We start from the raw sequence: 24,298 nt of genomic DNA, 5'->3' as shown, positions 1-24,298 counted from the left end.
AGTGCAAATTTTCAGATCTGTACTCTTTTAAGAAAGCCCTTAATTCTCTTGTGAAATGTGTGCTTGGAGGTTTCTTGATGTTGTGTGCTTATCAATAGACATTTTCACGATGTGAATGAGGCTTCATGCAGTTCAGGAATGTCAGTGACTGAACTGACATTCAGCCACTGAATGAAAAAAAAAGAGAGATGAGTTTGGTTGCTGCAGCAGACGTAGCTCTATAGCTACACCAAATGTGTTGTTTGTGAACAGGCTGTGTGAGCCCTGACGTCCCATCCACTGATTGTTGTTTTACTGCATTTAGCGTCTTCGTCCGGAGGTGAAGGTGAAAGTGTCCACAGATCCTCCGGCCGCGGGTTATGGAGTTTGAATACAATTGTTCAGCTGCAAACTGTTTGGGTTTCAAGGATGAATTATAGACACTTGTTATTTTTTGTTTTGCTTTTTTTTGGTGAAACCTGTGTTTCACCAAAAGTAATAAATTATAATTTCAGGATGACCAAAATATAGAGGAAGAGGAAGGGAGAAGAAGTGTGGAAAAAACCCTAATGTACTTGAAACGAACAGCCCAGGGTAGAGAAAAATAATCTCAACTTCTCATTTTTGCAAGCAGTCGGTACGTGACAGACATGGCTTTTCCACAGTAAAAGGACTCTTTGACTTCTCTGCGAGTGAGTCAGACAGTTTTGGTCAGACAGGGAAGTTGGCGGCGGTGGTGGTGTGGGGTGGAGGGTGAGCAGTCGTGTGGGTGGCTCACAGCTAAATATACACCTCAGCAGAGCAGTCTATCTGTGTCCATACCACCAGGGTGGATTGCGACAGATTTCTACAACAAATTGCATGCGTGAATGATGTTTTGACCACAATGTTGGAGATATATATGAGGACCTCCGAGTCTGCCAAAACATGCACAAATGCAGACACAAACACACACACACGCACACACATTTTTATTCTTTATTTGAATCCACCTATCAAATTGCAAGATTCAAATATTTAAGAGATGAGATAGGTCTTTGCTCAAGGGTACAAAAAACATCTCCTGCGCCACACTGCCAGACTGCCTATCACTGCTGATATGGAGCAGAACTTTGCTAATTGTTTAGATTCTCTGCTGGAGAGCCCTGCCAGCCTTAACCCACTGAAAACACGGTTGTGGACATGCCCCAAGCTGCCAAAAATAAACACTATTAGCTTGCATTGGTAACCTAGGTCCCTTGGTATTTCCAGAATGGGCTGGTATTTAACGATTTTATCATTGAAAGCAACTTCCATGTACAGATCAAACACACAGCCTATCTCAAGTAAGAGCGCTTCCCTTCTGTCTCTTTTTAAAAACACAACATCAGGGGTATTTGAGATGTTACACATCAAATCAATAGAGCTTTTAAACCATTCCGGCATGATGCCTGAATGTTTGTACATGGTCACATTTTCTAGAAATACTTCTTTAAAGGGGACCTATTATGCTTTTCGACTTTTATGACCTATAAACGTTGTTATAAGGATTGATAGTCATGTTTAACCATACACGAAAAACAGTGTCGATTTTCGGGAAACTCTTCCTCTCATCTGGGCGCTTTCAGCATTCTCTGTCAACGCTCGGTTTCGTCCTTCTCCGCCCCCTCGCCACCCTCCTGCCAACCCAACTCCGTTGTGATTGGTTACCTTCCTTGAAGCGCGTGCATGGGCAGATTTGACCAGGCATATGGGGGCGCGGCAGGAGTGCCTCTACGTAGATGATATCCCGGAAATGTGAACAAGTGAATGCAAACGTTGTCCCGAGTGTTTAGCGCTCTGCACTGCCACCCCAGACTGTCAGCAGGGAATACGTCGAAATGCATGTACGTCATTATTTGACACTTTAGTATGGTTAAACATGACTATCAATCATTATAACAATGTTTATAGGTCATAAAAGTCGAAAAAGCATAAAAGGTCCCCTTAACCCTTATAAGGTGTTCGGGTCTGTGGGACCCGTTTTCAGTTTTTAGCTTTATAAAAGTGATACAAATAATTATTTTTTTGAACTAAGATTCATTGGCTTTGGCTCATTTTCTGTGAGGAACATGAATCAGAAAACATTTTCAATGACCCCCCCCTGTATACCCCCCCATCACATTTATATTACACACAGGGTGTTCGGGTCCAGTGGACCCGGAGCTGTTTAAGTGTGGAAATCATAGGTTCTGTGCACCCTAATTTTCCCTTCTTCCTCTCTGTGTGTGTGTGTGTGTGTGTGTGTGTGTGTGTGTGTGTGTGTGTGTGTGTGTGTGTGTGTGTGTGTGTGTGTGTGTGTGTGTGTGTGTGTGTGTGTGTGTGTGTGAGAGAGAGAGAGAGGGGGAAAGAGAGAGGGGGAAAGAGTAAAGCAGGTGAATGGGCCCTTGGTGTGAGCACCCACAGTGTGCACCCACAGTTTGCACCCACTGTTTGCAACCTTGTGCATCCCGCACAAGGTTGCAAAATTGGAGCACCCAACACTATCAAGCTTGGGGACCTGACACTATAAAAAAACTCTGTCAGCGTGGTTCCATACCACAACTGATCAAGATGGCAAAGCGATTCTCTGTTCAGACTGCCCTACAGTTGATATTTGAAGAGACAGAGGGTTTTGATGGTGATGCAGAGGAAATAGTTTCGGAAAGTGAGGATAACATTTCAGAGTCTGACACCGAGTTTGAAGAGGAGGATGAGCATCAGCCAGCTTCGAAACGTAAAAGAGCCTCAGGACTAGCCCTTCAGCAGCCAGGACAAGCCTGCGAGCAGCAAGCCCCAGGACCATCCCGTGAGCAGCCAGGACCAGCCCGCAAGCAGCCAGCCCCAGGAACATCCCGTGAGCAGCCAGGACCAGCCCGCGAGCAGCCAACCCCAGGACCAACCCGCGAGTAGCCAGCCCCAGTACCAGCCCGCGAGCAGCCAGCCCCAGGACCAACTCGCAAGCAGCCAGCCCCAGGAACAACCCGCAAGCAGCCAGCCCGAGGACCAACCCGCAAGCAGCCAGCCCCAGGACCAACCCGCAAGCAGCCAGCCCCAGGACCAACCCGCAAGCAGCCAGCCCCAGGAACAACCCGCAAGCAGCCAGCCCCAGGAACAACCCGCAAGCAGTCAGCCCCAGAAACAACCCGCAAGCAGCCAGATGTAGGACCAGCCCGTCAGCCAAAAAGAAACCCTGTGAAGTGTGTGGACCCATGATGGACAGAAAAACACAATATACATGCAACCAGTGCAAAAAATACATATGCAATACACACACAGTGAGACTCTGCCCCTCATGTGTGGTATAGTCTGATATACGTATAATGGCTGTGTTCAAAGGCTTTAATGTGTTGTTCAGACAGATGTTATTGAGTATGTTTCAATTTCTAATGATGTTGATTATTTCCCAGTTATGCCTGTTTTATGAGGCATTTCCTTATTTTGTTGCATTTTAATACAAAAAGAAACAAAAACGAGCGGCACCTCTATTCATAAATGTGATTTAACAAAGGTAAAGGGATCAAATGTAACATATGTGTTGTTTATATTACTTGCAATTGGGTTGAAGTAACCATTTGGTGAGTATTTAAAAAAAAAGTTAGATTCCGTTGAATTAAAAGGCCTAAAATGCAATGGGTCCACCAGACCCAGCAGCACCTCCTGTGTAACAAAAACACGAACACCCTATGAGGGTTAACATTGCTGGGAATCGTGGCATGGCGTGCAATATACAGTCCTTTGTACATAGTACAGCCATTCACAATATGGGCAACTGATTCAAGTTGATGGCTAGAGTACATTATACAGTGTGGATGGTGGTGTACAGGGTACCATAATGCCAGATTGTATTTGGTAGGTAGCACCTACAGCCTAGCTTTGGCAGTGAAACAGAGGATGTCCTCCCAAACAGCAACATTTCTGTACATGGAGTGGGAAGCAGAGTGGTCGGCAAAGTCTAGGCATGCTAGCTTTCCCTGCATTCCATGTCCAGTCCAGTGTTATTTGGTCTCTGATTGTTTTATGCTAAGAAGGAATCTCCTTGCTGTTGTGTTCTGTGTTGTGCCTCGTTGTGGTAAACAGTAGCCTCTGCGGTTACAGATGGGTCTGTGACAACTGCATCAGATGCCTGTGGTACTGTGTGTGAGTTGTGTTGTGTCCATTCCAGTTTGACTGTCATTCTGTTGCACAGATCATTTAGGTCCGGCCAGTCCGACCGAACTCCAAAGCCTGTGCCTTGTATGTCCAGTTTCCCGCTGATTTTCCTCCCAAAGCCTAGGAAGTAGGGTTGCCGCGGTGTGGACATTTTCACACCGAGTAATACACTCGGGTTAACATCCGTATTACCGAGTATAAACGGTATAAACTTTGAAACTAGGTTAACCGCCATCTTCTCCGGCAATTCTCCTCTCACACTCGGTGACAGCGTCTGGCAGCGTGCCAAGTCTTATAATGTTATTCATATAATAGTATAATATAATTGTATATATAATATCAAGGCCAAAGGCTCTGTGCGCCTCCGGATGGCTGTAAGGCGTGGAGCTCTCGTAGGGATTGGGCTTAGCGGGGTCTGTTTACTGGCGTTGCTATGGTTACCGGTCTTGTAAGGAAGCGCGCCAATTCTCGGCGCGCCAATTCTCTTCCGCATAGAGCAGAACTGTGGCCTATTCTACACATTTTAATTTTCTTAATTATAATTATATTATTAATTTTTACTGACATTTTTCTTTTATTGCTGAAAAAAAAAAAGCGTCCAGTTTCATGACTGCAGGGAGTGGGGAGGAATCAATTAGATCGATTCTGTTCTTATCGGCACAAAATAGCTCCTGTGCCTGCTCCCCCCTTTCACCCGCAATGTTGATGTTATGGCCAAGATAGGTGTATGACTCGTGGCATGAGTAGACCCTGATAGGCTGTCCCATTATTGTGAAGGAGGGTGGTTTGTCAGATTTGCACACTGACAGAGCCACTTGAGTTGGTGTCCACAGATCACCTGCAGAAAAGATCCCTTATATACTGTACATGTTATATGTTATGATGTCCGCACTGGGCTGAGATAGATGGATCTCCTCCATTGCATTCAGCATCATTTTGTGGGATAGGGTTCCAAAGGCATCTCTAACATCTAGGAATACAGTATAAAGTTTACATGATTCATGTTTAAAATCATCAATTCCAGTTTTAAGGCAGAACACATGCTCGTTCATACCCTGTCTGTTTATGTAAGCTTTTTGTTTGCGTGAGAGGATGCCTGTTTCCACAAGCCATGGGAGGATTTTGTAGACAGTGGGAATGAGAGAGATGTCTCTCCGTGTGGATGGGTCAGTTGGAATGTTGTCTTTCTATGGATGGGGGCCCCCTTCCATGATCCTGGCACCTTTCCATTAATCAAACAGGTGTTAAATAAATATGTTAGCATTTGGGTGGACTGGGGTTTTCTGGCTTTGATGGTCTCATATGTCACCCCATCGTATCCACTGGCAGGTTATTTGGCAGGTGGGAAATAACTGTATCTACTTCTTCAAAAGTGAATTTAGCAGTGGATGGATAATAATCTGGGATAACTGACTCTATGCTTGTGGATTAAGGGGGCGGGGTCAGCGTTTGGATCGTGGGAGTTTGACATTTGGCCATATATAAACGTCAGTAGTATGATTGACAGTTGGCGGGGGGAGGGAAGCATGCTATTATTTAAACGTGCGGTGCTGCCATAGGTATGAGCGATGGTTGGATGACGTCTCTCACGAAGATCAACTGTTTCTCAATCCAGGAAGTAATGGAAGCCAGTGTAAACTCTGTTGGATATTTATCGCTCAATGGAAACTTTTTTAGAATCTGTGTCGCGTATTTCAGGAGTGTTAATCCAAACTCTTTCCCGTTGTTATTTCTTCTGCGGAATATTACATTTTGGAAGAATACTCCGGTTAGGATTGAAGCCACTTTACTCCACTTCGCAGGATCGCCGGAGCAGGCAAAGTAAGCTCTTTTTTGGAGTAGATTGGTATCCATTGATTTCTTGAAATGTCTTTCATGAGTTGAACATTGTCCATTCATGGCATTGTTGGCGCACGTAGTTGTTAAAATCCACGGGGGGGTCTTCACCGTCTGATGGTGTTTGCGGGATGGGGTCATGGGTTTGCCTCAGTTGTTTGTAGATGCAGCCGCTGGCCAGGGCTTTTTTGAAGGCGATCCATAGCACTGTGACTAGGCACATGTTAGGTACTAATGTCTAAAGCATATCTTTCTCTGCTGCATTAACGATGGCAGTTACGACTGCCATCATTAATGCAGACACACACACGCACACACACACACACACACACACACACACACACACACACACACACACACACACACACACACACACACACCTGGGCTGTGTTCCAACATCCATACTATCCGTACTTACTAGCCTAAGTTTGAGTACATAGGGCGTTCCGATTCAGATCAGGCGAAAATAAGTTTACTGAAAGGACCCGGATGGTGTACTCAAAACGGTCAAAACGGTATGTGGTGATGTACACTTTTCGTACTCAAAGTCAGCCATCTTAACTATGTAGCGGAAGAGGGTGGAGCCAGGCTGAGCCAAAGTCTGCGCACATAAATAGTCATTTTGTCGTTTTTATAGCTTTTATAGCTTTTTATAGCTGCTAGGCGTAAAGAGTTCACCATTCAAAGCGGGATGTTTATTGCGGGGGAGGAGCCGTGGCGCTAATCGTGATCGTAATTTCCAGTTAGTGCACCACGGAGTATTTGATTTCGAACAACACAGACATCTGAAAATTAGCGCACTTAGTGAGTGCGGATAGTGTACTTCGTTTAAGTGTACTCATGGAAGTATGGCTATCCGAACACGGCACTGGACACACACCCGGACACACACCCAAAAGCACGCACACACACACGCAAATACACACACACACACACACACACACACACACACACACACACACACACACACACACACACACAATACTGCATTCAAACACAGACACGTGCACAAACAAACTCCCCACTGCGCTGCCTCCTACCTACTGAAGCGGTTGCCTCTTATGTTTCCCTTTTCTGAGCGGTTTATTTTTAAAGCTTGCGGTGAATCAGAGAGGAGATGAGCGTAGGTAGAGACGAGGAGGAGGTAAGGGGGAGAGTGGGAGGAGGAAGGAGGAGAGATCAGAAGAGAGAGCGGGTTGGTGAGGAGCAGATAGGAGGTGGGGGGGAGGGGGGGCAAGGGGACAGGAGGAGTGATAATGAGAGCCAAGGAGGATGGCAACTAAAAAAAGAGGAAATTATATTCAGCCAAAACCCATCATAATAGGGAATGTAAACAGAGCAAGAGGAGAGTTCACTGCAGAGGACTGAAGGTATTTAATATTCATTCTATCTCGACGTTTGGCGCCAGGTTTACACCAACACAGTGTGGACCAGTGTGTTCTGCTGGTAGGTGGAATCATCTGTCTTTGTGGGGACTTGAGGTCATTGTGCTGTGTATTGTCTTCTTTATGTCTAAATAAGCGTTTGTGTGTGTGTGTGTGTGTGTGTGTGTGTGTGTGTGTGTGTGTGTGTGTGTGTGTGTGTGTGTGTGTGTGTGTGTGTGTGTGTGTGTGTGTGTGTGTGTGTGTGTGTGTGTGTGTGTGTGAAATGTGCAATGGTTAACGGACTGCATTTGTTTCACACTGTCTGAACAGCGCCATTTGTGATTACTACCTCACTTTATCCCCTTTGCACGCACTTGTACTCCGTCAGCTGACTTGAGCAGTCAGGGTTAGGTATCTTGCGAGGGAAGACCTGGGCACTTAGGAAGATACAGGGATTGTACCAGCAACCTTCCGTTTGTCAGACAGCACACTCTACCTCATGAACCACTGCCGCCCTGTGTGTGTGTGTGTGTGTGTGTGTGTGTGTGTGTGTGTGTGTGTGTGTGTGTGTGTGTGTGTGTGTGTGTGTGTGTGTGTGTGTGTGTGTATGCGTGCATGTGTGTATGTGTGTGAGTGGCGACCAGCTGGGGTCTGATCCTCTGAGCGGCGATCAGATCCTGTTCGCTTCATTTCCTTGTAGCCGTGCTGCGAGCATCAAACCCATAAACACGTGTTTGCTTACTAGCTCACGTTCACTTTTACAATCAAGCATGTATTCGCTTATTCACTTAAACACCAGTCACAGAGCTCCGAAGGCTCCTACCTCACCGCTTTCACTTCGTGGTGTGCTGATGGTCTAGTCTAAATGTGCTTTGACATCGTAGGTTCAGACCCTCCCAGGCCGTGATGCTCAGCCTTTGTCAAACAATAAAAGCATTGTATGTTCAGACCCTCCAAGGCCGTAATGCTCAGCCTTCATCAGAAAATAAAAACTGAATTTGTCAAAAGCACAAACAGTCCAATTCCAGCCTTTGAGCTAATGACAGACTCAACATACTTGGCTAGTTTTCAAACTCCATTGAACAACGCAACTCACTGTTCTGTCTCTGTTTTAATGTCTGTGTCTCTGTTTGTGTGATAAAGAGTATTTTTTCAAGACTGCGGGAAGGTCGGTCCAAATAAAGGACAATGGAAGTAGAAAAATGTATTCATACATGCCTCAGTGAGCATATGGGATACAAGAAGGTGCTTTTCCTTATTTTTAAAATACATTGTTGTCAGCTGGCATAGACTATTCTGTACCAGACCTGTGACCTGTTATTTTTGCTGACGACAATTTGATGGAATGGAATCGAGTGGGACAAAACGTGGCTAAAATGCTGTGCATGGTGAAGAATTAACAAACATATTTCCCATCTTTGGCAGAATGAAGTTCTATGATCCTCATCAAGCAACTAGTAATACTGAACAAACATAAATATGTGTAAGAATCTTTGGGTAAACAGTAAGTGTCCGTTGTGTTGTGTGGTGATAGAAGCTCTAGCAGCCTAGGGATATTTACACCACCATGTGCATGCATGTTGTGCAATATCGCAAAAGGAAACTAATGTGCGATAGCAATCAATAAGTCTTTAGTCATGCATTGCACACACCATGCAAGGACCAATTGACAGTGTTTTACATCATAGACGCGGTTGCCTCTGGTTCTCTAGCAATACGTCAGTACGCTGAGAGCTATTCTGCCCAAAATAAAAGGCTTTCATTTTCTGGTTGGAGTCAACCCAATCAGCCGTGAAAACAAAGCAGACATTTAAGTGCAGGAGGATTCTATGCTAATATGACTCATATCACACACTAATGACAGCATTAGTGCACACCCCGAGGGACCCCGTGGGCTGCTCGTCTTCAGAACCTCTTAGTGGAGTTTGAAACCAGCCATCATCTGTTATCAAACTGTTACTCAAGATCTGTAAGCATGTGCGACTTATCTTACTGCATTTAAATCGTATTCTACCACAAGCAAGCTAAAATCATCCCAAGTATGTCTGCAAACATGTCACACAATTTGCTATTGTGATTGTAATGGTATAATAATCCTCGCAATTGCGGAATCGACCAATATCAGTATTGCATTTCCTCATGTAGTTATGCACTGTTGGGATGAGGATGATGATGATGATGATGATGATGATGGTGATGGTTGATGTTAAATGAACATTACATCATTCACGTATAGCTACTTTAACTGTATTCTGAGACTTGGCTGGTTTTGATTGACATTCAATCTGATCACATCTGCTACCCAATCTAAATCCTCTGCATCAACAGCCTTTTGGTAATCTCCACATGAGCTATATGTATCTGGATATATGGATGGTTGATACAAAGGTGACGTAGCTGTATCGGCTCCGTTCATGTTACACATAACTCCTTTCTTATTTGATGACCCATTTCCTCTCCCAGTGAGCTAATCTCTGTGTACCAGAGCCCATTCTGAAGAAACACCCTGTCTGCTAGGGCTGTACGGTATGGACTAAAATGTGTATCACGGTAAGATTTAAGGCATAGACGGTAACGCTATTATATCAGGGTATGTTACTTTGATCTACTAATTTCGATATAAATGCTTCTGAAGTGGTAAAACACTGGTTAGGCAGCAAAACTGCATAGAAAAAATGAAAAAATCATTTCTCAAGTTACTTCAATCTCTGAAAAACACAAATATCTAATAGTATGGAATTCTTTCTCCACTTGCTCGTGGACCTTGCCGTATAATTTTGGCATCTCAATTTGGCTGAAGTGTGTGCGGGAAGCTACGTTTTTGGACCATCTCTTTAAAGCCTTTTCTATCGTAGTCTTGAAAGGGAACAATGTCCTTACAAAGGTAAACAGTGACAGCGTTTGTCATCTTGATCCACCTGAGGCTTTTTTTGTCATAAGGACTGGCTTTAGAAAATGCCTGTGGAAGCGATGTCTGAGATGCAGAGACAGTTTCACGGTACCAGCGTCGGTCTCGTACGGTGTGGAATGAGAGCTTGTGAAGGGACAATTGCGCAAGCACGCAGGCACGCAGCAAGAGCGCCTGCGTGCTTGCGCAATAGCACACTGCCTGAGAGGCAGTATCGCTGTCAAATCTGTCCCTTGGAAAAGAAACGTTGCGCCAAATTGAAAAAGGAACTACGTTTCGTTACCATATTTTCAGTAGTTGCGCGTATCTTTACTTTCTACATGAAAAAGTAGTTATGTTACTGTATTAACGCGTTACGTACTTTATAACGTGTTACACACAACACCGTCCTTCGGAGGAGACGTAAAACCGAGGTCCTGACTCACTGAGGTCATAAAAGATCCCAGGGCACTTATCGCAAAGAGTAGGGGTTCCACCGGTGTCCTGGCCCAACCAGGCTCATTCAATCTGGCCCCCTAATCATCCCCCTGTATAATTGTATAATTGGCTGACTCCTTAATTCCCTCACCCTCCACCTCGAGCTGGTGTGTGGTGAGCGTTCTGGCGCAGATTGGCTGCCGTGCATCACCCCTAGTGGGTGCTACACACTGGTGGTGGTGAGTGAGGTCCCCCCCTTCAATGTAAAAGCGTCTTTGAGTGTCTAGGAAAAAGCGCTATATAAATTCAATGCATTATTATTATTATTATTACTGTCTACCGGTCACACCGGCCTCAAGGTAACGTCAAAATCCATACCGTAGCGCAAATTCACACCGGTGTATGGTCTAAACCGTTTATACCGTACACCCCTACTGTAAGCTTATTCGCCCTCCGTAAATCCTGCATTCATTTGCCTCCCTGGGCACTTGTTGGAGGCCTGTATAGCCCACTAACATACGGACGTGAGGATTTATCCTGTCATTTGTTTTTTGGTGGTCACATTAGCTGGGTTTGAAAATGGCCATTATGTAAGGGTTGCCTGTTGTTTACCACATCACACACTGCAGGGTTAGGTCGTTAGGTAATTTGGTTCACCTGCCACTGAAAAATATCCCAGTAACACTTCATGACGTTGTACGACAAAATGCAACTAGTTAGAACAAAACAAAAAATACAATGGATAATCCACATGATACAAATAGGATCTAAGTGAATTAATTGAATGAAGAATAATTTTCTGTTTACCTTTCTTAAGTGAACAACCAAAAAAATTTAAACTTATATAAGCTACTAAGTTCTCTCTCTCTCTCTCCCTCTCACTCCTTCAGATCTGTGTCTACACTGTCCTCATCGTCAGTGACACCCTAATGAACCGAAGGTGCATCTGGGTATTTTCCTCCTTCTTTGTGAATAAAAAGATCTCTGAATAGTCAGTGACGTGTTACCCGGCTCCCTGCTTAAAATTCAGATTAAGCAACTTGATTGCTCAAGGAGTAAGGGACAGATGAATAAAAGGAGAGTGATGGAGAAAGAGAGAGCCACAGAGAATAAGAGAAGTGATTTGGTTTTGGTTCTTAATAAGGATGTTAAGAAGTTGTTTAATTCTCTTATATGTCTGTCTCTTCTATATTTTGTATAGACATTTGTTTCATGTTAACATGCAGACCTTCTCTATTTCTCTCTGTCTCTCTCTGCCTTTTGGTATTTGATTATATAATGGGAAAACACCATTATGTTAATTGTTATTGCAAAAGAGAATTGTTCTATCTTGTTGAAATAGCACATTTAAATCCAGGACCTGCCAGAGCAGTTCACAATGTGTTTGCCCTCTAAAGTCACCCACTGACACACCTTGCATCTCCAATGATAAGCTTGGAAAAGTTGAATAGATTAAGGGAAGATCTAATAGATCCACAGCTTATCAGCTGCTGCCAGAGGAGAGCGCTCCACTGCAGCTTTCTTTAATCCCTCAAATGCCTCTCTGGATACCATGTGGTCAGACAGACAGACAATGAACCCTCAGGCAGACAGCAGTTTGTGCAGACAGACAGTCGATCGGACAGTGACCCCAGCAGAAATAAACACAAACTATTTCACTTCCTCCAACACCTCCTTGATGTTTGTCATGTTCGACATTGTACAACTGTGAGTGATGACCTCAAATATTATCTGAATAGATGAACACCTTAACCAACACACAGATGTGTTTCCAATAGATGTGTAAGAGTGTGCTATTCCCCGTGAGCCAGAGAGGCAGACGTCCCTGCAGAGCTGTCTCTGGACTATAATAAGATCTAATGAATCACAACAGCAGTGGTGGTTGAGTGCTGTGGAGATAAGGAGCGGAATGGTTTGTAATCACTGGGTGCTGGTCAGTAAGATGTCATCTCATGTGGTGGTGCTGGAAGCTGTCAGCCCTCTGATGGCCCACCTGACACATGCAGCCTGTCTGATTGGTCCAATTTGTCCTAAACTGTCTCCATCTCCTTGATTGACACAGGAAGCCGACCACAAAGGCCAGGAGATCCCCAGGCAGCAGAGTGCAGGGACTTCTTCTGCTGTGTATATAGAAATGTTTTCCCTTCAACCATCCCCTTTTATTCAAACATAGGAATATTCAAAAAACAACAAATTATCAAACCTCTTCCAGTTGCAAGCACCATCTGCAAAAAGCATGCCTTGATATATTTTCGCCATAGCAAACAAATGTTAAATGGACTGCATTTATAAACTTTAATTAACACCAAAATTTGTGTTTGGTAGATTATTTCTCTGGTGTAACAATGCTTTTTGGCAATAAATCTTATACCGTTGGAAAAACCTGTTTAGTTCCCTTTCAAATGGTGCCCCATTTCTGAGGAACATCCATTTGTATGATGAGCAGCAGCGCTGAGTATGTGGGTTGTGCCCATGAAATATTTGTCTGATCTTTACTGCCATTGCCAAACAGGTTATTTTGCTGTTGCTATCAACACTTTTTTTGAGCTTCTGCTACCACCAGGTGCTGCCAAGCAGGTGTCTGATTGGCACCTGATTGGCAGCACCTGTGAGCATGGGCCCTACACATAGACTCAGGGCATGCAAAGTGATTACAGGGAGAACAGGAAAAGTGTGTCACAGAAGAACAGTGTCTCTGTGATTGTGAGTGTTTGTGAGTTTGTGTCAATGTGATTGTGAGTGTGTGATTGTTGGTGTGTGAGTTTGTGTGATTGAGAGATGGTCTGATTGTGAGTGTGTGTGAGTTTGTTTGATTGTTACTGTGTGAGAAGTTGTGATTGTCTCTTACAGTTTCAGAATCAGCGGTTTCTTCCATTTTCTCGTCTAACCCAGATAGTCGCTAAAATCAGCGTGTTCTGCTCCTGTGAACATAGCACGGCACGGCCACGGCAACAACATTAGCGTGGAACAGGAGCCATTAAAAAAGTGTGCGACACTGTGACTCAAGTGGCTGCATTTGATTGGCAAGATCATTTTGTCAGGTTTTTATTGGTTCAAATAGTCACGTGATAGAAATGTTTGTGGAAGACGTCCCTCAGGGAGAGAAATAGATCTTGCATGTAATAAAAAAAACGATATAAAAAAAGAAAGTAACGACCGTCACATAGCCAAATGGAACGGCGTAAAAGTACCGTTCTTTCTTCAAATTTATACTCAAGTAAAAGTAAAAGTATGTTGCAATAAAACTACTCCTAAAATTACAATTAATCCAAAGAGTTACTCAAGTATATGTAACAGAGTAAATGTAGCGCGTTACTGCCCACCTCTGCTCAGGGGTAGTATGATTCAGGAGATTTTCAGGGTACAAATGTCAGGATATGTTCTTCACATATACGGCCCATCAGGAGAATATCAGGACTTACACGTGTGTCTGAAAGCAGCTAGTGTTTGAGCATTTGATTACATTATAAAATTAGTCAATTTATGGTAACAGGGGTAATTGTTCAATGGAAAGTGTAGTGTACTAAGCATGCAAATCAATTATTAAATAGATAATGTCTTACCTGGGTGAGTGTTGCTGCGGTGGGTGGGTGTGCGTGTGTGTTCTTACCTGTGCGTGTGTTGATGGCGGAGCCGTTATGTTTAAAAACATAACGTCTTACCTGGGCGAGTGTCGCTGCGGTGTGTGCCCGTCCGTGTGTGTTCTTACCTGCGTGTGTCGCTGGCGGAGCCATCATGTTTAAAATCATAACGTCTTACCTGGGCGAGTGCGTCGCTGCCTTTGTCTTGACGTGCGGTGTGTGTGCGCGTGCGTGTGTGTGTGTCTGTGTGTGTGTGCGTGTGCGCGCGTGTGTGATGATGACATCATCACGGACCTCTTATACCCGTGGACATCCCACCACTTGTATGCAGCCGTGACGTCCTCGCTTCTGCCCTCAGATGGATTTAGCTACCGTGTTTAACGACAAGCTGTTTAACCTCATGACCTCTTCAGCCCTGAGCCAATCACCAACCAATAACAAAATAGCTTTTTTTCCATTAATTCCTGGATTTCCACAAGTCAGATAGCCGATGACCTCTTCTGTTACCGTGACAACATAGTGGCAGGGTAATTGACAGAGCAGCTTTTGTATGTGTGTGCCGGTGTGTGTGTGTGTGTGTCTGTGTGAGTGTGCGTGTGTAAATGCGTCTGGGTGTGTGTCTGTGCGTGTGTGTGCCTGTGAGTGTGTGTGTGTGCGGCAGTGGGTCTTTAGCTCTGTTTAAAAGCAGACAGTAAAGGAACAGAAGCGCTTATCTGAGCCAGCCTCAGGCTGTGTCAGCTCACTTTCTCTCTCTATCTCTCTCTCTCTCGCACTCCTTCTTTCTCCTTTATTTTTTCCTCTCCCAATCGCTCTGTATTCTCTCCATCGCCTCCCTTCTATAGATGACTTTTCTTTCCTTTCGGCCTTGCGGATCAACATAACAGATATGTATTGTTACTGTAAGCTGTGTGTGTGTGTGTGTGTGTGTGGAGTGTGCTAAAGTAGAGGGATTGCAGCTGTAAATTCTTTAAATATCCCACATTGCTCTGTTTTGAATCATGGGTACGCATAGTAGTAATAACATAATAATTACACACAGAAAAACACCTGCGTGCAGTTAGGAAAACTGTGTCCACTTCTTAACACTAAATACGAAAGAGATTCGTAAAATCTCTTTGTCTCTCTCTCTCTCTGTGAAAACACATTGGGAGATGAATGGGGCCTTAATTTGTATTAATGGGAGATTTGCTAAATAATATGTTGATTTATGTTACCAGAAAAAAAATATTATTTCTGATGCATAATTGAAATGTTCTCTTTGAAACCATTGTTATTTTTCTGCTTATCGTGTGAATAATGAATGCCTCCTGCCAGCAGGAAAAATAATAGATGGAGTAAAAGAGGAATACATCTATATTAAAAAGAAGTTTGTTTCATTGAAAATAACCGCAGTGGTGAGATTTATGAAAGCTTAATAATTTATATTTATACAGAAGTTTAATAAAGATACACTCAACAAGCAAACTTCACCCACAATTAAACTTTTTGATCACATTACTCTGATTTGCGTTAAATAGTTTAAAGAATTTTCATGCAACCATAACATTGGCAAGATTGTGTTGAACGATGTAGAATAACAAATATTCAGGTGAAAATTAGAGGCCAACATTACCTTTGATTATTTATTGTTAATTGTCTTTAGATTGCACATTTATTTTTTCGTAGATGCAGTGAAACAATGCAAATGTCAAGTGCATATGTATGTGGGATGAGTTTGATTTCAAAACTAGGGTTAATGTTGTTCATGGTTGGAACGTTATGGCTTACCACATAAACTTGGTGAAATTATCACCATCATGTGCCTGACAGCGTTGTAAGCAAAAGGATCTGTCCAGTTGACTTATAGGTTTTGTATGTTGTTTTGACCAGTGGCATTTCCACTGCCACGTGTGGTTTAGCATCGTGGCTTTAGTTTAATCGGACAGAAGGAAGGAAGGAAGGAAGGAAGGAAGGAAGGAAGGAAGGAAGGAAGGAAGGAAGGAAGGAAGGAAGGAAGGAAGCACCTAAATTCCCTCACTGAGAGATGACCTCAGGAAGACCAGAAACCTTCGACGGCCAAGGAGAGGAGAGGAAGAGGAGAGACGAGGAGAGAGGAAGAGGAGTGAGGAGAGGAAGAAGAGGGAAGAGAGGAGAGGAAGAGGAGCGAAGAGGAGGGAGGAAAAGAGAGAATGAGGAGGGAGGAGGAGTAGGAGGGGGGAGTGGAGAGAAAGAGGATGGAGGAGAGGAGAAGAAGACGGAGGAGAGGGGAGGAAGAGGAGGGAGGAGAGGATACGAAGAAGAGGGAAGAGGAGGGAGGAGAGGAAGAGGAGGGAGGAGGGGGAAGAAGATGAGGGAGGAGGGAGGAGGGGGAAGAAGATGAGGGAGGAGGAAGAGGAGGGAGGAGATGAGAGATAGAGGGAGGAGAGGGGAGGGAGGGAGGGAGTGGCGGGTAGGAGGAGGGAGGAGATGAAGAGGGTGGAGGGGAAGAAGAGACAGAGGAAACATGAAGAGATGTGAAAGCCGATAATTGTATGAGAGCGAGGGAGAGGGGGGAGTGGGGGATGAAGGAGAAAGAGAAAATGAATGAGAGTAAGGGTGAAGGAATGGAGGGACGGACAGAGGATGGAGGGGAGATTAAATCCACAGATGTAAACCCTTAAGGATTAGCTCCTTCAGGGAGAAGAGGAGATAAAGAAGAGCCTCAGCTTGCTTTCACATTCCTCCGTTCCTATTGCTCTCTCATCTCATATTTTAATATCTCTACTCTGTATTCAATCAGGATGAAACTGCATTGCTAGGCTCACTTCTGTATGATCAGACATGGCGGAACACATGTTCTGCTTCCCTTCCCTACTTCCATCCTTCAATCTTTCCTTCCTTACTTCCATCCTTCCATCCTTCCATCCTTCCATCTGTCTTTTTCTTTTGTCCGTGGTGAATTTTGTGGTTTGCAGGGCCAATAAAACCAATAATTTTTCTGTATTGTTTTGGTTCATTTAACAAGCTCTGTGACTGTGGTGAACCGGCCCCCTGCTGATCTTAGTCCCTACTCGCTGCTCCAGAGTAATGCAGAAGATACAACTATTACCTGGACCTTGGCTATGAATTGGATTTTACTTAAAGAACTACAAAACATACATATATATATATATATATATATATATATATATATATTATACATATATTGTGGCGACCGGATTGTCTCTAGTTCTCAGGAAATACCAAGAGCCCAGGTCCGTTCAAAGCCAAATGAGGCATTTATTCAATGAATAACAGAAAAACCTGTGGGTCGGTGCTCAACGCAGGCTGAACGGAAATAATACTAATTGCTCCGTGAGCCATGGAAAAGTCATTGCTAATTGTCTCTCCGGCCGGGCCGGTCTTGTACCTAGAGAGGGAGGTCGCTCCCGTCTGAACTGCTGTGCTGGCGGGGCGTTCCTTGTCGGCGAATGTAGTCCTTGCGTGCGGGCTCCCTCGGGAACGCTGGGGAAAGGTCCGCTAGACCCACTTATCGGCCTGCCCGTATCGGGTCCTGGCAGTTCCCTGGTTCTCTCGTGCTCCCAGTTCTTTCCCCTACGAGAACATGAAACAGCCTCCCTTCCTCGTCCTCCGCCGCAGGTGTTCTCCATTGCGCCGATTAGTGTGACGCATTTGACGCTTTCTGGCTCTGACTGGTGGATATCGGCGAAATACGCTATCAACCACCACTCCCTCGGGCCGTCTGGCCCAAGGGTTTGGGACCGGGTTGCCACACTCCTCCACCGCTGGTTGAAGCCTCGGGTTGTCTCTGACTGACCAGAGACAAGCATCTCGGCGAGACAGAGCGTCAGCATTAGCGCCTGCCCGGCCTGTGGTCCACTTGAAACCTAAAATCCTGGAGGGCAAGGAACAACCTTGTCATCCGTGCATTAGTGTCCTTCGCACTGGCTATCCACTTGAGTGGTGCGTGGTCGGTGACGAGCGTAAACTCCCGGCCCAGGAGGTAGTATCGAAGCTTGTCTATGGCCCATTTGATGGCCAGGGCCTCCTTCTCCACGGTGGAGTAGTTCTTCTCGTTGGAGAGGGGTTTCCAACTAATGTAGGATACCGGGTGTTCCCCTCCCACCCGGACCTGTGAGAGAACCTCTCCCAATCCCACTTCGGAGGCGTCGGTGTGGACTATTAGGGGCAGAGAGAAATCAGGGGTTATGGGGGCGGGCTCTGAGCAGAGGGCTCGTCTAAGGGTACCGAAAGCTCTCTCTGCTGGCACCTACCACGTTACCCGGTCTGGCAAGGCCTTCCGGGTCAGATTAGTCAGGGGGCTGGCCAGAGTGGCAAAGCCAGGGATAAACCTCAAGAAACAATTTCAGTTTTTTGGAGGTGGGGCAGGGTCAGCCCCGGATGGCAGCGACCTTGCTCTCCTGGGGTCGGACGTTCCCCTGTCCTACTTGGTACTCCGGGTATGACGTCTCTTCCTGACCCAGGCAGCATTTGGCGGGGTTGGCTGTGAGTCAGGCCCTCCTCAACTCCGCCAGGACCGCCCACAGCTGTCGGAGGTGGACATCCCAGCTGGCGCTGTGGATAATAATGTCGTCTATATAGGTGGCTGCGTACGCCTGGTGAGGCCAAAGGAGCTGGTCCATCATCCTCTGGAACGTGGTGCATGCGCTATGGACGCTGAAGGGGAGGACTGTATATTGGTTTAGCCCCCCCGGGGTCGCAAATGCCGTTTTCTCCCGAGCAGTTCTGGTGAGCGGCACCTGCCAGTACCTCTTGGTGTGGTCCAAGGTGGTGGGGGAGCGGGCGGCACCGAGCCGCTCAATCAGTTCGTCGACCCGGGGCATGGGGTAGGCGTCAAAGTCCGAGACCTGATTGAGTCTCCGGAAGTGATTCCAGAATCTAAAAATCCCATCGTCTTCCATTCTGGTGACCTCCTCCCGGATGGCGTTCCTACGGGCTTCCGGGACCCGGTAGGGGGGGACGCGCACCGTGACGCCTGGCGCCGTCTTGATGTCGTGTTGTGCGACCGTGGTCTTCCCGGCTACTTCTGAAAAGACATCCTGGTGTTGTAGAATGACTTCCTCGAGGTCTTGCTTTTGGGCTAGGGTGAGGTCTGAGGTACCACCGGGATGTCGCGTCGGGCGGCCAGGACCAGGGATGTCGGTGCCGGTGGGGTAGCTCCCGTCCGCCACTCCTTCAGCAGGTTGACGTGATAGAGTTGGGTGGGTTTGCGTCTACCGGGTTGCCATACCCTGTAGTTCACCTCTCCCTTCCTGTCGACCACCTCGTAGGGCCCCTGCCACTTGGCCAAGAACTTGCACTCTGCCATTGGTATGAGGACCAGGACCAGGTTGCAGGGCGGAAATATGCGCAGCTGGGCGCCCCGGTTGTAGACCCGGGCTTGAGCTTGCTGGGCCAGTCGGAGATGGTCCCGGACTATGGGCCAGACCTGTGCCATGCGGTCCCGCACCTGCTCCATGTGGTCCACCACAGTGCGATGAGGGGATGTCCGACTCTCCCAATCCTCCTTGGCGAGGTCGAGGAGTCCCCTTGGTCTTCTCGCGTACAGCAGCTCGAAGGGGGAGAAACCCGTTGAGGCTTGGGGCACTTCACGGATTGCGAACAGGACGATGGTCCCAATTTTTCCCATCGGTGTCCATGGCCTTCTTGAGCATTTGTTTTAGGGTCTTGTTAAAACGTTCCACGAGCCCGTCTATCGGGGGATGGTACACCGATGTCCGGAGCTGCTTTACCTGGAGGAGGTTTAGCAGTATCTTCATTACCCGTGACATGAAACAAGAGCCCTGATCTGTGAGTACCTCCCTGGCTATCCCTACCCGACTGAACAGGAGCATTAGCTCCTTAGCGACCGCCTTGACGGTGGCGGCGCGGAGTGGAAGGGCTTCCGGATACCTGGGAGCATTGTCCACTAAAACTAAAAGGTACTTATGTCCCCGGCTGGTCTTCGGGAGAGGCCCGACATTGTCCAGAGCTATCCTTGGTTTTGTCCATGCCTATGTGGGCTCCTAACAGATGGGAGTGTGCCATAAACACTACTTTGCTGATGTAAGGTCGGGGTACCACCAGTTGCTCGGTCAACCCCCCTCGGGAACGCTGGGGAAAGGTCCTCTGGACCCACTTGTCGGCCTGCCCGTATCGGGTCATGGAGGTTCCCTGGTTCTCTTGTGCTCCCAGTTCTTTCCCCTACGAGAACATGAAACAGCCTTTTAAAGAGTACCTCATCTTCCTCGTCCTCTGCCGCAGGTGTTCTCCATTGCAGCGATTAGTGTGACGCATTTGATGCGCTCTGGCTCCGACCGGTGGATGTAGCGGTATGCCATCCATCACCACTCCCTCGGGCCGCCTGGCCTGAGGGTTTGGCACCGGGTTGCCACAATATATATAATGAAAATTGCACTAAACCCAGAAAGGTAGGTTCCTATGTCATTTGGGAAGGCAGAGGTCATGTGGTCCATTGGAGTAGAGCATGTGACCCCAGCAGTAGGGTGCTGCTGAAGGGAGGCTGAGTGTCACTGCTCAGCTAAAGAACAACCATGAGTTATTATAATCTACTTCCTCCCAATATACAAACCATGTTTAGAGAAAGAGAAGGGGGTTATGCCCTCAGAGGAGAACTCAATTGGAAACAACCTACCAGTAATACACTGATGAAAAGCAGGTGCATATCTGTCAGTGGTGTGAAGTCATGGAACGCATTACCAGAGGAACTAAAACATAGTTGGAATGTCATTAAATTCAAAAAAGGGTTCAAAGACTAATCATTATTTAGGATATTTTCCATCTTACGGTGGAAATGTACTAGATATAAGCAGGGCTCCAGAGTGCGACCAAAATATTTAAGGGTGCAGCTAATATTTTTTATAGGTCACACTGGTGCACCTGACACTGCCCGGGTGAAAAAAAAATTCCTTCGCAATTGCATCATCTCTCTGTGTTGTCCTGTAATTGAACTCACACTCATAGTTAGGGATGGGGATCGAAACTCGGATCTATCAAGGACCCGGTTCCACTTATTTCAAAACCCGAAAATCATTAACGTTTGGGTTAATCTACACCACTTTCGAGTCCCGTCGTTCATTTATTATTTTTTTTGTCCCGTAGGTCCTGTAAAGTTATGTTGTGTCCCTCGAGTTGTGTCAGAGCATTTAAATCTAATCAATCCAATCACTGCAGCGTTTCCACCAATGTTTTTGAATTGAATTGTAAGCATAAAATAAGTGAAGTCTGCCAGTTAACTTTGCTCGCGAGGATGGCTAAACGGGCGAAAATCATTTATTGTAAAGGGGGAAACACAACCTCAATGGCCAAGCACATTAGCATTGTGCATCAAATAAAGATCAAATGCACTACCTTCGACTGTCTCTGAGTTGAGTCTCATGTCGCACCACAGATGGGCCCATCTTAATCATACACTCAAACTACGAGCGGTAATGGCACACACAAACATTGTCGCTAGTCCCGTCAATTAAAAATAGTAACCGAGTAGTGAAATTGGTGTTGTAACCAGCAGCACACAAGCTAGTTATCTTAAAAAGTAAATAAAGTTTCAGATGTGCTGCGTGATGATGTGTTGAGGTTGGCTCAGTAAAACGACTGTTTGGTGAGAAACATGAGTAGGCCTAATACCGTATTACTCATGTTTCTGTATTACTAATACATTTGTATAGTGCTCTAATCATTTTAGTTTATATAACTAAAAGTACTGATTTATTAAGAATTACATATTTAATTTAAAATGCAATTATTTATTTTCTAAATATTTTTCTCATCACTAAAAACGCTTCGTATTTCCACCAATGAATAGAAAAGTATCGATAGTGGTATCGATAAAGACTCGGATCGTTAAGGAGTATCGAAAATGGTATCGATATCAATAAATATTAATGATCCCATTCCCTACTCATGGTAGGATCATATCGTGGTCTAAACCAATAAGAGAAAGAGCTTGGTCGGTTCTTTGCCTCTGATTGGCTCTGGTTCTGTTCACTGCATGTGTTGTTTTTTTTAAATTGCGAACGACCTATGCGCCAGAGCAACTGAAACGGATAAAGAAAATGAACGCGACAAAAGAGGGGAAAAATTAAGCGAGGTAAAAACATAGAATGTTTTTTCATTCAAAAAAACTAAGCTTACTGTTCCAACCTGCCCTACTACTGAGAGTAGTTATTCTGAATTACCCACACAAGCCCTTTTATTTGGAAATCTTATTTTATTTTTTATTTTTTGTTTAATCTTTTTGTTTGAAACAGAGGCGGAGTGGCCGTCGGGACGATCGGGAGATTTCCCGGTCGGCCGGCCGGCCAGCGAGTTCAGGTGGACCGGCCCACAATTGTGTAGCGGCCTGCGAAGTCAGTTGGACCGGCCCACAGTTGTGAGCGGCCGCGAGGCGTCTGCAAACCGGCCCTGAGCATAATTTATTCCCCGTGAAGACGCCTGTGAAAATGCCCGAAATAAACAATAGTTGTCTCAAGAACATCCAACCAATTTTTATACCACTTGCTTACTCTCTATGTCTCATTCATGGTTGTTTTTTTTTTATATTATTTTTTTTTACTTCATTTAATTCTTCATTATTCAGGCGTTACAGTACTTTCATGGCCATGAATAAATAATACGAACTACAGTTTACTTTAATTTGTTTGTTCTTGGATTGACGTAGAATGGAGCAAAGACTCCTGGGATTGGGAAATGCGTTTATCCAATAAACAGCTTGCAGGTCAAGTCCATTTTCGGAAATGTAGGGGGATATATGAGCGGCCCCACGTCTAATGGCATGGCCCTAAAGACGCGTCAGACATAGAAGGCGAGCAAGTTCGTGGTTGCTTGCTTTTGCTTGTGGTGGCACTCATGGAAGGCAAGAAGAGAAAAGAGGAAGGAGGGGCTGAAAAGGCCAGAATAAAGAAGAAGCGGATGCTGGAGGGGGATGCATCTAAGCCAGAGCTCCACCATTGACGTTATTGCTAGGCGGGAGCTAGCACAAGCTGCTAGTCAAATGTTTATGTGCTGGCTGGTATATTTCAGACAAATTAATGACTTAACTGATCTTTCTCTTTTAATGGATGGAGAATATGTTAACAGATTTGGAGCATGAAGTAGTAGTCGTGTAGTCGTGTCAACACGTTACACTGGTATTACCGAGCATAAATGGTATAAACTTGTAAACTAGGTCACTCCGTCAACTCTCCTCTCACACTCGGTGACAGCGTCTTAAAACGTTCTATATATAATAGGATAATATAATTTTATAGATAATATCACGGCCAAAAGCTCTGTGCGCCTCCGGATGGCTGTAGTGCGGGGAGCACTACGGCCATCCGGAGTGCTTTTGTTTACCGGCGTTGCTATGGTTACCGGTCTTGTAAGGAAGTGCGCCAATTCTCAGAGTGCCAATTCTCTTCCGCACAGAGCAGAACTGTGACCTATTTTACCCATTTTTAATTTCTTAATTATAATTATATCATTCATTTTTACAGAATTTTTTTTTTATTACTGAAAAAGTATATAAATAAACGGTGTTGCGGGGGGGTGGGGCCGGACCGGGGAGGATTCTCCCGGTGGCTATTTGTGCCCCACTCCGCCCCTGGTTTGAAATGTTCCATTTCAGCTCAGTGAAAAACTTCAAACACTTTATTTTTATTACTATGTATAATTGTGCTTCAAATAAAGAAAAGCATTTCTCTACACCTCATGCTGCATTCCAGGGATACTTTTTAGCCCTTAAGTCACGAGCTGGAACTGGGAGTGAATCGGTCTGGTACGAGTTCACGGGTAGTGAGTTGCGGGTTTGTCTGCTGTTCCAGGGCATTTTCACGGGTAGAAGGTTGTGAAAACACAGGTTACGGGTTGCCTGGAACGCACCATTATTCTTGTTCAAAAATCATTCACATTATATGAAAGTTATGGAGAGCGTTAAAAATGTGACCTTATGGCGTTAAAGGTGACGCAATGAAAAATTTGGTGCGCCTAAATTTTGTGCTGGTGCACCTAAAAAAAAATAAAGTTAGGCGCACCAGTGCAACCAACGCATAAAGTTAGTCTGGAGCCCTGTATAAGGATTGACCCTTTTGGGTTTATGCAGACGTGTA

The 24,298-nt window shown here is 45.4% G+C and overlaps 1 protein-coding gene across 3 annotated transcripts in view; it reads left to right on the top strand.

Moving 5' to 3' along the window:
* The window catches only part of cdh11 (cadherin 11, type 2, OB-cadherin (osteoblast)), a 148,398-nt gene that overhangs the window by 36,635 nt on the left and 87,465 nt on the right, over positions 1–24,298 (top strand). The window contains exon 1 of one of the 3 annotated variants that reach the window (XM_030379207.1): positions 5,639–5,949. The exons of the other annotated variants lie outside the window; for them this stretch is intronic. The gene's annotated coding sequence lies outside the window, so the exon portion shown is untranslated. Of the gene's footprint in view, positions 1–5,638; positions 5,950–24,298 lie in introns of those variants that run through there. 3 annotated transcript variants of the gene reach the window in all.

The sequence above is a fragment of the Gadus morhua genome, chromosome 15 (genome assembly GCF_902167405.1).
Source record: "Gadus morhua chromosome 15, gadMor3.0, whole genome shotgun sequence".
NCBI lineage: Eukaryota > Metazoa > Chordata > Actinopteri > Gadiformes > Gadidae > Gadus > Gadus morhua.
Note: the sequence above shows the minus strand (reverse complement) of the source record. Positions and strands in the feature narration are given on the sequence as shown.